The following is a 12,036-nucleotide window of genomic DNA, read 5'->3' as shown; positions in this document are numbered from 1 at the left end:
ACGGGCCCCTAATTCAGCATTTATTGCCGCTCGGCAATAAATGTGGTGTTATTCTTGGCGCTCGCTGCGCACCCCCGCCGCCGCTGGAGGATGGTTGGGTCCACGCGGCCGCGGTTGCTGAGGGAGGCCGGGCAAAACGCTTTCGCCGGGCGTTGGTGGTATAGTGGTTAGCATAGCTGCCTTCCAAGCAGTTGACCCGGGTTCGATTCCCGGCCAACGCAACGTTGGTTTTTCTTCATTTATAATTTTTTTTTCCCTCCGCTCTCCACCGATTCCAAAGCAAATTCTGAACGCGCCTGCACGCGAAGCGCCCCGCCCGGCTGCGTTTTACCCACCCGAACCCCGGTGGTCGCCAGCCAGGCGCGGCGGGACGCTGGCGCTGCCCACCCGTGCGGCACATGGTGCCGTTACTTCCCTCCCAGCTCGCCGAACCGTCGGGGGAAGGTGAGGAAATAAATAAAACCGAAGAAAAAAAAGGAAAAAAGAAGATTAAAAACAAAACCGAGATGTTTCCGCCCGGGATCGAACCGGGGACCTTTCGCGTGTGAGGCGAACGTGATAACCGCTACACTACGGAAACCCGCCCTGCAACACGTTTGCGGGCGGCGCGTGATGTTCGCGCCCTCCCGCGCGGCGGCTGAGGGGACGCGTCTGACCCTCGGCGTGTCTCTCGCCTCACGGCAAAACAAAACCTACCCCAAACGCTGAGAAACGCCGTGCGGGATTCCAAATGATTAGCGTTAATGAGTAAGTAGTGCTTCCCGAGGCCTACTTACCTCACAAGGCGGCTGAGGTGGGTGTCCCTGGGCCGTGCTCGGCTGCATTTTGGTGGTGCTCCCCTCAGAAAGGGGACAGCCCCAAAAGGAACCTGCCGCTTCCCGCTGAGGGGGATGCAGGAGGGGCTCACCCCAAACCTGCACGGCCTGGCCTTGCACCCTGCTCCAAGCCACGGGGGCTGCCGGGAGGCCCGGGACTGGCCTTACCCTCCAGGCCCGGCCTGACCCTCCAAGCCTGGGCACATCCCCTGGGCCCACCAGCCGAGCCCCAAGCCAGGCGTGGAGGCCAGGCGCGGGTTAAGGAGGTCAGGACATGTGCCAGCGCTTGGGCCACTTTCAAAGAAACTTCTTCTTAAGGCAGCTGCCACCAGATGTCGGTAGAATAGTGGCAACGGGGAGTGGAGCTCCTTGCAGAGCTGCTCGGGAGGGAGAGGATCCAGCCCAGGGGAGAAGAGCTGTAAGAGGACTGGCCGTTTTCTGGGCAAAAGGACAGATCCTTGGTGGTCCCCCTCCACTGCAAGAAGTTTTTCCTCCCTACAAATTAAGCTTCTCTAGTGCACAATGGGCAAGACTCCGTTCTCATCACCAGTGTCTCTCCAAGGCAGTGGGAGCTGTGCAAGAGGATGGGAGCAGGGTGTCATGATGCCAGCATCACACTGTAGTGAGTTTCCCGTCACTGAGGTTTTGGGTAAAGTCCCTCTTGACAATCCCAGATGGTTCTAGGAATATGCCAGTTCCTCTTCTTTTATCTTAATGCGGTGTTAACAACTCATACACCCATGGCAATTGTTCTTTTTTTGGTAAAATCTCAGCCCTTGGAATCAGGTGGTAATATGAGAATTATTTTTCCTGTTTTGTTTGTTGAAGTGTGTTTTATGTTCTGCTGGCTGCAGAGAAAAGCTTAGAAGGGAGAAATGAATCATAAACCCAGATGAAAGTGAAAAGAACCTCACTTTTAATAAAACCTACTTTTAATTTTACAGCTAATCTCTTGATTTGGGGCCAAGAGGGATAGAGAGGAGGTTGTCCCATGTCTTTGAACTCCAGGACTTGCCAGTACTTTATTCTGATCTGACTTGCAATAAGGATTAGAACATTACATTAAAGTCCATGACAAACGTGAAGCCGTGGGACTTGTTTGCTTCATGTTGCTGTTAAACATCCCGGTGTTGCACTCTTGCCTGCAGCTGGCAGAGCAGGCAGGAGAGGACTCTGGTAGCAACCTTTGCACTGTGCAACAGCTGAGTGTGCTGGGAGCAAACCTAATCAATAGCTGAGGGCAAAGTCCTCTCCCTAGAGCAGGAGGAAGTGGATCTGTAAGTGTCCCAAGACCATCAATGGAAAGATTCAAATGCTTCGGGTTTTATTTTCTTCCACAGACCTCTTTCAGTCTGGTGATCAGTGGAGAAAGGACAGCTGCAGACCAGACAGCCCCAGGGAGGAAGCTCTTGGAAGGTACCTGTGGGAGGCAGAGGTGGAAATTAGATGAAAGACATTGTGCTGCCGGTGTTAACACCCAAATATTGCGCTGGTTCTTCGTTAAGGCAGCACTGGACTCTGGTAGCCTTGAGACATGCTGTGTAGATGGGTCATGGGCTCTAGATCCTCCTCGCGTGGGCAACTCTGGCTTTGAGGACCCAGACAAAGCTCCCTCTTCGTGCTGGTTGCCGCTTGCTGGAACGGCTCCCGGGGATGTTCTCGCTTTTCTTACAAAGATCCATTGTCAGTGACTGCTCAAACTTTGCCCTGCAGGACAAAGAGACTGGCAGCATTTCAGTCGCCCCTCCAGCCCCTGACCTATCCCACTTCCTCTGCTCCCAAGACTTACCACCCCTGCGGCACTGCTCATGCATGAGAGCCCCCTCTGCCTCACCCCCTTTCCCAAGGACAGTCTCCAGAGCGCTAGGAAGGACTGTCACATAAATACCCAGGAAAAAGAAAGCAGGGGGCTTATTTGGAGGTGAAGGGTGGATATTCTCTACTATTATCACCAGCATCTGCCCTTTCTGAACAAGGGAACCCTCCCCCAGCCTGCCTTTTCACCAGTGCGCTGAAGGCGGCCATGCTCTGCTTTGTTTGCCTGACACACTGCGATGGCTGCGGAGTCCCATTCTCCCCTTTTCCTCCCTCCACTCCCTAAACAGCCTGCATGGCTGTTACAAGAGAGGGGAGCTCTGAGCACGGTCGAGCAGGAGAGCTGACAATCAGGGCTGGGAGACAACGCCGCCTTGCACAATACCCCCCCAATTAGCCATTCATTTCTGCTACCTCTGAAATGGGGAGCACAGCCCTTGTGCTGGGAGATAAAACAAGAACGGCTTCAATAGCACTGATTTAAATTAGGTCAGGCTAGCTTTTGTGTGGCAGGGACCACACAATAGCAGTCACACGACTGTGCAGGGGAGCAGCATAAAGGAAAAGAGGCCAAGCAAGTGGCACAGATGCTAGGAGTTGGTGGGTGCTGGGAGATGAGGGGTGTATGTACGTGAGTGATAGCAGAGGGGCAGACACTCCAACCAGCGCATGATGCTAATACATAAAAGGGGGCACACGGTTAGCAGAGGACAGAGAGGTCAAATACTGTCTCCGCAGAAACAAAATTATCAGCTAGTTCTGCCACACCAACGGGTGCGAAAGCACAGCCACGGATCCTTGGAAATTGGTCTTTAATCATAAGTGGTTATGAGGCAAAGCAGTGACAATGATGTTGACCCATAACGTCTTCCCCGAGCACTAGTGGAAGCCCTGTCGATCATACAGGGGGGAAGGGGTCAGAGCCCCTCTGGGGCCTTTGTACTAAGGGACTTACTTCTGGTACCTCAGGCCCAGAGATACTGCTCTTCCTCTTGGCAAAAAAAAAATTAATAAATTGCAAAGGGACAGTAGTTTTTCTGGAGCACACAGCAAGTCAGGGGATGATGAAGCCCCAGAGACCTGGGTTGCAATCCCCAGCATTGACCAGGGTTTGCAATTTCTTTCCCCTCATAAGTTGATCGAAAGTCCACACCCAGCCTGAACACCTGAAATGCTATGAAATCCTACACTCAATTCTTTATCAATTGGTGGGTTTGGGTCAGAATCAGCAGCTCTTTCAAAATGATCTCTTAACCCAGGTTCTCAAAGACATCTGAGTGTCTGACTGCCTTCAGAGAGAGGTCCTGGAGACAGTTGCCCAGGAGAATATAAGCACTGGAGACTAGTCCCAGTTCTCACCCCAGTATCATTAATATTAGTATTGCTATTATTATAATAGTTATGCAGATGTTCGTGTTTATCTGGCAATGGGAGAACATGAGAGCAGCATGCTTTCTTTAGCAATAACAGTGTGCTCAGAGCTATCAATAAGAGCCTGATCTTTTCAGGTTGGGCTGAGCAAGCTGTTGTCATGGTCTAAATGAGTTTATCCATACGCAAAAGAAGGTCAGGTAAGTTTAAAAGCAAGAGTTCACCCCTGTATGTCTCCCAGACAGAAACTGCTCTCATTGAATTGTCTTTTGTGACCCAGATTGGACTTCTACAGGTAACACTTTGCTACAGTTGGCCAAAGAACTACTGATGGGAGAACATATGGGTGTGGAAAAGTTGAAAGACATAATCAACAACTTAATATGGTGTTCCTCAGCCTTTTTGAACCAAAGGACAACCTGATATTCTGTGGCAGTTGCAAGAAAAAGTTGTAAGCAAAGACAATTTTTATCATTTAAGCAAAATGTTTATTGTATTATAAAGTCATAATTTTTTTGCTAGAATTACAAGCATGATAATTTCAGCTACTGCCAGTGAAAAAGTAGGTGAGCCAAAGAACAAAGTGTGCCAGCCAGTGCCAAAAGGAGGAAACTAGGTTAAACTTGGAATTATCAGTTATTCTTATTCTCCTTCATTTGTTTATTCACACATGAATGACTTTTTTTAAAACCCAAGACAACTTGGAGTCATTCTGTGGGCTGTCTTCTGACCCTCAATGGCCTACGCAAACCACAGGTTGATTTAAACATACCGCTTCCTACATGCATACACAGATAGTAGAATATTTGGTGGCCAGAAGCTGATACTGGAAAGATATACACTAAAAATAAGTTGTCCTTTTTTAACAGTAAGTGTAATTAAGTACTGAAATAGTGCCTGTTGTAGGGAGGTGGCCCTGAAGGCACCAAGCCAAAATGAGACATGTTGCTAAAAGGTATGTTCGCGTTCAGCCAGATGGTCAGAGTTTTGATGCATGAAGCACCAAGTGAAATTATCTACCCAGTTTATGTCGGAAGCCCGTCTGGAGCAACCGTAATAGCCCTAATTTCTCTCAAAATACAAATATATGGTTGCTTGTTTTCACTGCTTTACTGCTATGCTATTTGGCATATTTTTAGCCTTTTAGTTGTGAGAACACAACTAAAACAACAGAACAGCAAAGTCCCACTTTGTTTTTCATTTTGGTTTATTTTCTAAAGCCCCTGTCCACGCTGCAGTGAAGAGTGGGGGTGCCCAGATACCTAAAGCAGTTTAACTGTGGTAGTACAAAAATCTGCGTTATCCGATTTGTTCTGCTACTTTACTCTGCTCACTTGCACCTCTGGTGCCTCTCCCTGCACACGGTGCAATACGGAGACGGCAGAGGCAAGACTCCAGGTCTTATAGAAAACTTACAGATGTGAACCCTGTGGGTTCCGAACAAGATGACATAAAAATTATATATAATCATGTTAACAGTACACACATCCATATATATAAATAAATCAGAACTATACAATTAGGTATATATAGCTAGAGATCATTATTTTCAAGCAAATGGCATGATCTGAGGTGTTCCTGAGTTGCGATTTTACAAATCCCAGTATTAGTGAGATGGAGTCTATAACCTGAAATGATCATTTGAGTCCTTCAGCTCTCCAGCAACCCAAAAACCAGTGCAGAAACAAATACGTTTTACAGAAGGCTGGTTTATTCCCTGCATATTTATTTGCTGGTTTGGGCTGGTTTTTTTTTATTATTATTATTTGTTTTGTTTATTTCTTCTTCTTTTATCAGCTCCAGCTGAGACAGGAGAGGGTGGGAGGAGTGTTTTGTTTCTCTGGAGATAACAGGAGGCTGTGTCTGTGCAGCCATGGTGACAAGATCCAGGGCGCTTTCTGGCTTCCAAGCAATTTGCTCCCCACCCCTGGCTCCCAAGTAAAAGTGGGGCAGAGAGAGAGAGAGAGGAGCTTTTGTTTCTCAAGTGCTTCAGCTGTTGCTACTAATTAAGCAAAGAGCCCTAGTGCCTTCCCACCTCCCAAGCCTAAGGAGGGTCTAGTTGGGGCGAAAGGAGAGTCAAAAGGCTGTGCTGCTGCTTCTCAGCACCCTGCTCTCACTATAAGGCTCTTCTGTTTCATCCTTGCTCCGCTACAGCCTTGCTGGGTGACCCGTGGCCAACCCTATACCTCAGATTCCCTGGCTGCAGGGGGGTAGAAAAGAGACAGACCAAGCTCAGCATGAGACCAGATGGAAACGACCACCCTGCTGTTCAAGGTGTTATTATCGGTTTAATGCAATATGTTCCCAGCTTCTCAGACAGGCTGACTATCAGCAGATTGCTCTTTCCTTCTCCAGCCTTCCCTGGATGTCATCCCCTTCTCTTCCTCTCTCTCTGAGATGGCAGCCCCTTCCCTGAGCTCTTACAGCATTTGTGCAACCTTCCCAGTGTGCCTCTTTTTAACCCCCTCCAGTGACACCAGAATGTGCTGGAGGAGCCAGATGAACGGTCAACAGCCAGGTATCAGGCAAATGGCCTTTGCACAGGACAGTTGTGCTTTTTTGGATGAGGGGAGCAGGATGGGTAGAGGGCAGAGTTAGCAGCAGCTGTGAGGGCTGCAGGGGAACTACATAGCCTCTGCTCAGTTCTGCAACAGGGAACACATACGGTACCAAAGCATTGCATGTAGGAAGGACTGCAGAGAGGAAAAGTGTGGAGAGAGAGAAAAAAAATTAATGTCGGGAATACGAATGCTGCAGGCATCCAACAGCCAATCAAATTGAGGTCCGAGCCCTGGTTCAGCTCTGCAAGATGCCCAGTCACCAGGGACTGAAGTAGCAATCAAGGTCATGGCTGCTCCCCTGTGCCTCTCCACCCATTGAACTCGGTTGGATATCTTCAGCCCAGGATCTCACAGGGAGAAATTTAGGGCCTCACTCAGGAACAGATGGTCTCCCTCTTGGGCCCCATCTGCCAGGCAACACTGGAGCAGTTGGTCTCTGCAGTGCTGAGCAGAATCTTGTTTACTTTCCCCTCATGTCAGCAAGGTGATATGTAGGGTAGCTCAGCCCTGCTGTTACAGGCCCGGATTTCCAGTAGTGGCCAGGACTCAAAGGTGCAAGAGCATAACCCAAGAGCCATCTTTGAGAGGCCCAGGCAATGTGGCATCAACCAGCCGTGATCTAAGTCAGAGTCCAGCCCGAGAACAGGGCTGTAGTTGCAAGGGGTCAGGATGTTGTTTGGGAAGCCCTTGATTCACATGCAGGAAGAAAGCATGTGGGCGAAAGGAGAAATCCAGCGTAAAGTTTCACAAGGGGCAGCCTGCAAGAGAGGTGCCAGGAGCAATGTCCGTGATGAATTGGTTAGTGCCCGGACTGCTGAGAAACACACCATGTGTTTGGTGGAGGTCTTTGGCACTGACCTTGCCTGGAGCCAAGTTCTGAGCATGCATTCACAGTTCCTGAATTGAAGGAGGGGGAATAACAAGGCGGCATCAACCTGCCTTCTAAGACCCAAGTAAATGCGATTTTCAGGATGTCTTAGTTATCTGGAAATCCTAGTGAGCTCAGCTCACTCAACCTCACTGTTTCTGGCCAGGCAGAAAGCTAGTGGCTGCTCTGGAAAAGTTCAGCCTTAATGCTCGGAAATCTCTGGTAGAAATCCTTATCAGCAGGAAAGCCAGGGCCTGAACTGGCCCTCATGCTGGACTCCTCCCTCACCAGCTTTCAAAGATGAGGCTGGCTAGACAGAAGGGGTTGGAGAGATGGACCAGCACCCTACAGCTGCTCCTTCTGTCCCTGCTCAGGGCATAAACAGTCCCCATCCACTAGAGATGTGGAAAAGTGTCTCTAGACACGATTAAGTACACACAAAAATAGCAAGTGAGACCAGCTCCTCTTTAGCAGCACCAGCCAAGTTTGTTGCAGCGTGGCTGATAAAAGAACTTTACTTACTCTTTTCTGAAGCCCAGTATCAAGGACTGCAGAGGATATCACGCATCCGTGCACTAGCGCATGTTTTCCAGAGACCTTGTCCCCAGAAGTCAGGCTGGTGAAGTCCTGCTCTCTTAGGTTGCCCGGTTAGGCAGTCAGTACTCTAATGGTACTTGGTTAGCAGAGGGCACGGAGCATTACTTTATCCCCTCCCCTGAGGGTTCCCATCCATAGAGGCAGGATGCTGCCTGTGTCAGCTCCGCAGTAATCAGCCCAGAGGCAGAAAGTGGAAACTTTCTGGTTGCAGCCACTTAGTTTCATTAGGAGTATCAAAAGAGAAAACAGGCCTCAGGTGAGGCAGTGAGAGGCAGAAACATGCAGGAGGTGGGGGAGAGGGGATTTGCAGCTTTGTTTTACATGTCAGTCAGCAGGTGAACTTCAGGTAAGGACTGGAGAAGAGAGGTAGGAAAGACAGCCTGAAGCTAGGGCCTGTCACTCATTGTTCAAAGAGCTGTCAGGAGATCATATAGCTCTGTAAAACCTGCTCTAACTCTGTTTCATGAGACCAGAAATAGGTTTGAGCAGAAGTCCCATCCTGCTGCCCCTAAGGCTCCCTCCCTGCGTCATGTCCCTTCTGGAAGAATTTTGTCTGAATTTCTTTTTAAAATTGTATCCCCTTCCCAGTGCCCTGTTCCAGGACTTAATTGTCCCTATCACTGCAAAGAATTTTCCCTGATGTCTAGCCTAAGTCTTCCTTGTTCAACACAAACATGATACAGTTCAGAGGTAGAATATTAAGGGCTGGAGTTGCTACCATAATAACGTATTGATTTCAATGAAGCTGAGCTCAATGGAGAGGAGTCCGCCCAGCCTTGCTCCATCCCTCTCGTGCCCCAAGAGAATGTTTTGTGTTAGACTAAATGCCTCTGTAAGTGCCTCTCAGCTTTGCAGTCAATGTGAGCCATTCTGCATAGACACATTGAGGCAGGCGGGGCACAGGATCAGGCCTGTCATCACATTTCCTTTTGGCAGTAGGGATTTTATCAGCCCCGGTCTCCCTGGTCAGTTTGAACTGTCTGGCTGTAGGCTCTCCTGAGCAGACCTCCTAGCCCAGCCGGGCAGGAATTCTTTTGCCAGTAGCTGCCCTCTACCCCTCGCCTCCCATTTCATTCATGTCCTCACCCAAGAACAGAACTGAATTCAACTGCACACCTCTAAGCCCTATTTCTCCCTGCTTAGATTTTTCACTAAGTCATCTCAAATAAAGCAACACATGCACCCCAGTGGCTTTGGGAGGGCTTTGGGAGTAGGACAGAGCTGTGCACATCTGGTAGGCAGGTAGCGGTTGGGGGTTTGCTCACTGACCAGAAGCAGCAGCTGGGATCTTGAATCAGGGAAGATCCATCACTTGATCTTCTTGTCTCTTGTGGTTAATTCTGCCCTGCAGTATCTCCGGAGCTACATTCTACATCCAGCTTCCCTTCCTCTGTGGGTAGCAGCATCTCTACCCTTCTTTCCAGCTGCGAAAGGGATCTCTTTGGCTAGGAGGGGAGCACAGGTGTTAACAAGATATCGTAGGTCCTGAAGACCAACATTTGCATCTCTAGTTCTCACTGCCTCTATAACAGCTTTCCATAAGATTGAAAAGGAGAGATGAAGGTCTGATGATGGCCGTGACATAGCAGAGCTGTGACTGAGCTTGTAGTTGAACTAAAATTACTGAAATAGAAGGCAGGGCTCAGAGTGGGGTTGTTAAATTCTGCTTCTGTTTCCACCAGTGATCCTGGCCAGATCCTCTTTAAATTTCTCTTTGTTCTGTAGGAAAGCAGGGATCTGCAGCCAGGGAGCAGCACCTATTTCAGTAAATAAGGCAGGAAAAAGTGACCAAGAGGTCCCAGAAGAACAGATCCCAGATTCCTGAAGTCCCACTCGTGAAAAAGTATTGCCTCTTGTTTCTGGTCTGTGCCTAGTTTGTGGACACAGATGTTCTATTATTCTCACATGGATGAGCAGTTGTTTTTATGTGAGCTCCTGTCCACGAGCTGCGCATCTTCTAGTTAGAAGGGTTGGTTTGTTAGCCTTGGAAATTTCAGCAGAAATAATCATGTTTGGAGACACCTGCACCATTCTCCAGAGAGCTCTGCCCTGAGATAAAGAGGGGCTTGGACAGGGAGCCCAGTCAGCCAGGAGATGGAGCAGCTTGCCTCCTCAGCATGGTGCAACCAGGGGACTAGGGAGAGAAAGCCTGGGCCCTTAGCAGGGCTCTTCTCTTTGATGAAGCAGATGTGACTGCTTTTTTATGCCACAACCGCTGTGTGTTTGCAAAGAAGCAAAAAGGCTCACAGATTTGTGGCTCGGGGCTGGGACATGGGGCCTTTCATTTTCTTCAAGGGCTCTTGAGGAAGATCTCATCATTCCTGCTTGGAATTAATTCTGCCAATCCCCGTTCTGATCACAGACTCCCCATGCTGGAGTTCAAGAGATGCTTTCCATTTTCTTTCTTCTGTCTAGGACAATTGATATCCTGGACAGAGCTGCATCAACAGCCAGGACCTGATTCTAGTGAAGGCTACATGGGCCTGGCTTGGACCCTCCAGGAAACAGATTCTCCAAGTCTCCCTGCAGCAGCTACTGGCTGACAGCTTTGTCCCATTCCCCGATGCATATCCTTGTCCCCCAAGCCCAAGGACCCCCTCTGTGCCCCATCAGTAGAAAGTGCTGTTCTGTTTGGAGCTACCTCAGAGCTGCTGGCACAATAAAGCTGTTTTGTTTTTGGCTGAGCGCTCGGCATCTGAGGTCTCATGTGGTTGGAGCCCATTTTTTTTGAAGAATGAAAACAGTGGATTAATAAGCTGCTTGTGGCTAATGTGCAGGGTTTCTCAGAACTGGTGCTATTAGAACCCAGCGTCATGTAGGAGGTAAATGGCAGCACATGGTGAATAAAGCAGTGATATAATAGGTTTAAGTAGTCCATTTCCCTTTGGAGTGTTACTGATAACATGCCCAAATGCATACAAGACCATTACCTTAATGAATAAGACCGCTCTCTGGCAGAGCACACACTGCAGCTTCTCACAAGGGGTTTATTTTTCATCATTTTCATCCAAAAAAAGGCTTGGGTGTTTGAGTTGGAGTGTGGTGCAGGGAGGGTAGGACAGAGACAGAGGGGAAGAGAAGGGCAGAAGAGAAGAAATATGGATGAGAGTAGAAGGGAAAGAGAAATGAAGAAGGGACATGAATAAAAGCAGAACAGGCATATTGTAGTTTGAATCAATACGGTCTCCAGGAACCCCAATAAGAGGAACTCATACATACACACAGAGAACAATTACCAGACATTTGATCTTGTATATTGGAAGGGACATGTCTTTCTTTGGAAGCATCATTGTTCACTGCCAGAAGTGAAGTACTCTGGCATACGGACATCAATGGGCCCCTATTCTATGTTTTAGATATTCCATGACCAAGCATTGCCATTTGCCTCTGGTAGTCCCAGTCAGTTCAGAATTAGTATCAGTTTATGGTAATTCTACCCACATCAGTGGAGTTTCTCAGGACTTAGCGTCTCTGATCACACTGTGCTCTCTAATTGCCAGGCTAATGCTGCACTAGTTAAGCATCTGTCAGCTTGCTGGAGATACTCCATACTGACACCACTGCATGTGAGAGCAGAATTTGCCTCTACATCTTTCCTCGTATGCAGTTTACTTTTCTCCTGGGATGGGCATGTGGAGCAGCATTGCCTGAAAAATCTCTTCGAAGCACAATGACCACATGTTTTCTGAATTTGCTTCTAACCAGTGTAGTGGGATCTGAATCGACCTGTCTTGTTATGCAGTAATATGTAGTCTCGTGCCAACTAAAGCCTTGTTTTCGCCACCTTCTTCTAGAATCTCTCTGCAGAAGGGACACTGGGTTCAAATCCAATGTCAAATGATCCTAAATTAACTGTTTGGAATTTACCATATGATGTGAGTTCCATGGAGGTATAATTCTGTCAGGATCTAGGGGCAACAGCATCTAATTTGTAGCAGAATAAATGAGATGAGGATCACTAAGGATCGAGGTTCCTAAGTGATTGATTATTAAGATCCTTCTGAAAGCC

The 12,036-nt window shown here is 48.4% G+C and overlaps 2 non-coding genes across 2 annotated transcripts; one reads left to right on the top strand and one right to left on the bottom strand.

Annotated features, from left to right (window-relative positions):
* The first annotated feature begins 149 nt into the window (after nucleotides 1-149).
* Nucleotides 150-221, top strand: TRNAG-UCC (transfer RNA glycine (anticodon UCC)). Its single transcript has one exon. It is a non-coding gene; the product is annotated as a tRNA-Gly (tRNA).
* Nucleotides 222-507: 286 nt separating this feature from the next.
* On the bottom strand, nucleotides 508-580 carry TRNAV-CAC (transfer RNA valine (anticodon CAC)). Its single transcript has one exon. It is a non-coding gene; the product is annotated as a tRNA-Val (tRNA).
* Nucleotides 581-12,036: the final 11,456 nt, after the last annotated feature.

This window comes from Calonectris borealis, chromosome 28 (genome assembly GCF_964195595.1).
Source record: "Calonectris borealis chromosome 28, bCalBor7.hap1.2, whole genome shotgun sequence".
Lineage (NCBI taxonomy): Eukaryota > Metazoa > Chordata > Aves > Procellariiformes > Procellariidae > Calonectris > Calonectris borealis.
This window is presented reverse-complemented; position numbering and strand designations above follow the sequence as displayed.